Consider the following 5,054-nt stretch of genomic DNA (forward strand, 5'->3'; position numbering starts at 1 on the left):
AAACCTAAACCTATTATACCTCAATCAGCCGACCACCCCCTCCATTCTCCAGCCTCCACCTTTGTTTCCAGCAGAAAGTTACAGAGAAAAATCGGCTCCTCCATTTTTCTTCAATAAAATTTCATCCCCGCTTCTCCGGTGATTCCCTGGCGCTCAAATCTCCTCGTTTCATTCATAATACATCAAGGCACGCCTATACTTTTGTTTTCTCTTCAGACACGCTGATAATATGTAGATATTGACGTGTTTGTACGGAAAATTGCATGAGTCACTTTGTGGTTGTGTTTTTATACATGTTGACATGAATCTTGCATTTCTTTTGTTGCTTACTCACGGTTTCTGTGAGGGCCCATGCTCCTGATTAATTTTTAATTATCAAACAACCAGGATTTATTAGTGTAAACAGCAAAAACGAATAAAAATTTTTCATTTTGGGCCTACGGAAATTTTGGCATGACCCCCCCATAAATAGGACATACCAAAAATTTCAAAACAAACAACAAACATTTATACTCGAAAATAGAGTCCGTTAAAACAAACAGAATACCAATTGCGCAAAGAGCAAGCCAGGCTCGATCATACCAAATAGGATCCAACCTCAATAATACAACCATAGAAATACACGAGGCATCTCCTCGGCATATTACTCAATATATAGTATAAATCTGGGGTGTAAGGCCCGAGATTTTGATTACCGTAATCTGAAATGATTTGGTGATAATTGATGTGATTATAGATGGAAAGGATTAGACCGGAAAAGACGGAAGAAAACAAGAAAGATGTGCGAGGACAGAACACCTCGCGGATATGCGCGACAGTGGCAGAAGACCTCGCGCATATGCGCGAGAAGTGTGCGCGCATATGCGCGAGTTGTGCAGAAGCTAAATGTGATGTCCAGAGAACCTTGCGCATATGCGCGGCGATGGGGCGCGCATATGCGCGAGCTGCCGAGAAGCTAAGGACCGAGACCAGTAGGTCTCGTGCATATGCGCCGGTTGAGGTCACGCATATGCGCGAGACGTGTTGGACAAAGGGGAAGCCACTTGCCCTTCTCCTGCATGATATATAACAAATTCTTCATTCCTTAAGCATATTGGCAACAAAGACAACCGAGAAGCTCTGGAGAAAATTGAAGTCCTTTACGAATTAGAATTCGATTTGCGAACAATCCGTCCGTATGATTTTTAATCCGACCTCAGTACAGTGATCCTCTCGTTACAGGATTCACAGGACGTAAGTTTTACTGCGTTTTGTTGTGATTTGAAATTAGATACTGCCAGAATCAGATATGATTCATATATGTTGTTTTTGCGATATCAGACATTGTATAATTGAAACCAAATCGAGGAACAGATACCGTATGACATTGTTATGATATTCAGAATTGATATGATCGAGATTGTATAGAATTGAGATTATGATATGTTATTGTTGAGATTATGAGTTGTACTGATATCGATTATGAGTTGTGGTATTATATCTGGGATGTTGAGATTGACGGGGTTATCAAGACTGTATTATTATGCCGTCGAAACATCAGTAGATTGGTATTGATCAGATTCAGTATTGATTGAGATTGTATCGTTGTATCATTGACATTGATCAGAGTATGTCTTGACTTTTTATTGATCAGAACAGATTTTGAATTGAGTTGCATATTGATATTGTATTTCTCAATACGTCATTTCAGATTGAGTGACATTGATAGCTTCACTTCGAAACTTCGACAGAGCCAGATTGATTTGACAGGAAGTGAGTTCGAGACTTCGATAGAGTCAGATCGACAGAACGAAACGAAAGGAATAAATTGATGTTGATGCGGGATTGCACGACTCGATTAGATTCGACTTGAGTTTCCCAAAATCACATACTTTACCTTATTGCATTGATATTTGCAATTGAATGAGATTGATATCTTTGGTCTATTGATTTATGTATTGAGTCATAGGCGGATGCGCCTAGTCGTAGACGATTGATCTCGTGACAGAGGTGCCCGATAGTGATGGAATCGTCACTGGGCCATTGCACATTGTCACAGAGGTTTGGCAGATATGCCAGGGCGATGTGCCTAGTCTGTGGCTGATTCGCCAAGACGCAGGACGTTTGGTCGTATCGATATGTTGAGGAGTAGAGCAGCTCCTATCGCTGAGATTCGATACGGAAAGGGCCAAAGTCCGTAAATAAGAACGTACCACCACCCCGATCGGGAGTGTAGGTGGGTGTATGTTCTTATTAGATCGGGATCCCTAGATTAGGAGGAGTCGAGTCAGAGTCTAAGAGTCACAGAGTGTGATTCAGAGTTTGTATTGATTCATGTTTCCGATTTTGATACATGTTGAATTTCTGTTTCATGCTGTTATATTTGTTTTATGAAATGCATGTATACATGATTTATACTGGGAATGTAATTCGCACCGGAGTTATCCGGCTGTTGTCTGGTTTGTATGTGTGAATGACAACATGTGGGACAAGATCAGGATCAGGAAGAGGATGAGAGATTATAGTTAGCGTAGAGATCCGGGCCCAGAAGCAGAATAGGATTCAGCACTGGATGTATAGTCGTTGAACCTAGTTGAGATAGAGACATGTAGTACCTGAATTGTACTTTGATTTTGACATGTATATCAGATAGATTAGTTACGTTTCCGCATTTATAATTTAGAAAGAAAAAAAAATTTAGTCCCACTTTTCTTAATTGTTATATTTGACCTTAATAATGATTAAGACATGAATTAGCGTCCGGGTCCCCACAGCAGTTGGTATCAGAGCGATAGATCCTTTAGATTGAGATAGATGCTAGTGAGCGGGGTAGATTGAGTTTTCTATCCTTGCTTTGATTGCTAGCATGATTTACTGCTTTGTAATACATGTTACTTGATTTATCTGATTTGATTTTGTAATATGTATTATTTAAAGTGAATCAGAACCGATTCTTGATCAGCAGTAAGATGATCAGAGGAGGACTGAAACATGTTTGTTGTATCTGGTTATTACCCTTTTGATAATCAGATTTATCTCCTCGAAGAATCCCAGAACAGGGATAGTATCTTGATATTAGATGGATGTGTCAGAAACTCCGATGGAAAACAGTTGAAGAGGTTTCAATCATTGACACCGCGATTCTGAGGGGTACTGAGACGACTGTTGATTATAAGAGCTGGATAGATGATATAGAGATATTGTTTGATTCACTTGAGTACTCGGATGATTGTAGAGTTAAACTGATTGGGCATCAGTTACAGGAGGTTGCAAAGAGCTGGTGGATTGCAACCAAAGAAGCCTTAGAACAGCGTGGTACAATGATTACGTGGGAAATCTTCAAAGTGGAATTTATAGAAGGTTTTTCCCAGTTTCGTACCGAGAAGAGAGGACAAATTTGAAAATTTGAAATAGGGTCAGCTAAACATTGAAGAATATGTTGCTCAATTTTCTACCTTGCTACGTTTTCTCCTCAAGTGACTGAGAATGATGAAGCTGTGACTGATCAGTTTGTTAAGGTATTGAATCCTGAGATATTGACATTGGTAAACACAGGCCGACCCTATAATTTTGCTGATGCTCTGAGTAGAGCCAAGAGAGCCGAAGCCAGTCTGATGAGACAGAAAGGAGCTTCGTTTGTGCCTCCAGCATCGAGACCACAGCAACCACCTCTCGGACTTGAGACTAGTAGTAGCAGTGGTGGAAAGAAAGACTATTTGAAAGCTCGAAAGAAATAGTTCAAGAAGTTAGGAAGCGGTTCGTCTAGTTCCAGTGGTTCTAGTCAGAGTTACACGGGGGTCTATTTTAGCACTTGCGGAGGGAGACATCCCACTGAGCAATGCCAAGGAGTAACTGGTAGTTGCCGTATCTGCAAATGGGGCGAGAGTATGTCCACAGAGAGGTTCCCGAAGATTCCATGGAGCAGAATCATCTGGATCAGTGACTCAGACTGATAGACCATCATCTGTTGTTCGCTCTTTCCAACCACCCCCTACTCAAACACAACCAGGGCCAGAAGGAAGGCAGAGTAGTGGCAGTGACCGAGGAACAGACCCAGGATGCACTTGATGATATAGTGGCAGGTAACTGGTCTTTTATGATTATTCCGTGTATGTATTGAGAGATTATCGTACACCCTATGTATGATTTCTGAATGAACTGCATTGATGTATGTTTTATCTGTTGAGTCAGTGTCTACTGTAATATTTTATCTCTTTACCGTTTGGGGGAGTTTTTATATCAGTGAACTCTGTGAAACATCGTATACTACAGTGAGATGAGAATGAGACTGAGTTAGCTTGTATTGTACTTGTGTTGTCTGAGTATGACTGCATTATTGATATTGATATACTGATCAAGTACAGAGTTACAATAGACGGACCTGAAATGGCCGAAGAAGGAATATTGTATGGTAAGGATTCTAGATTTAGAATTCCTTTGATATTCGTATTATCTATGACTCGATCATTACAGAAAGGAGCAGAGGGACTCCTTATGTATTCAGTTGACTTACTGAAGTTGAGTCCATCATTGGCTGATTTGCCAGTGACATGAGAGTTACTGATGTTTTCCCCAGATGAGAGTCCGGGTTTGATTCCAGCCAGGGAGATTGATTTCAGCCTTGACTTGATACCAGGTACTATTTTACTTTTAAAACACCGTACCGAATGATACCGATTGAATTGAAGGATTTGAAAAATCAGGTAGAAGATTTACTAGCCGAGAGTTACATCTGATTGAGTGTTTCTCTTTGGGATATATCAGCTATGGTTGTGAGTTGATAAACTCTGTGTTTAGAATATTTGATGATTCTCTGATTAGTTGATCTATGATATTCTGGTATATTCGAAGAATATGATTGATTTTGTTAAATATCTGAGTATTGTATTGAATATTCTGAGAACTGGAAAGTGGTATACAGAAACTATTAAGATGTGAATCTTGGCCGAGACAGATTGTATTCGGAACATGTTAGATCCAAAGATAGTATATCGGTTGATCTTAGCACAGTTGAAGTCGTGATCAGTTGGCTGAGACCGATAGCATTGTCAGAAATTACAGTTTTATGAGTTTAG

Source organism: Primulina tabacum, chromosome 6 (assembly GCF_025594145.1).
Source record: "Primulina tabacum isolate GXHZ01 chromosome 6, ASM2559414v2, whole genome shotgun sequence".
NCBI lineage: Eukaryota > Viridiplantae > Streptophyta > Magnoliopsida > Lamiales > Gesneriaceae > Primulina > Primulina tabacum.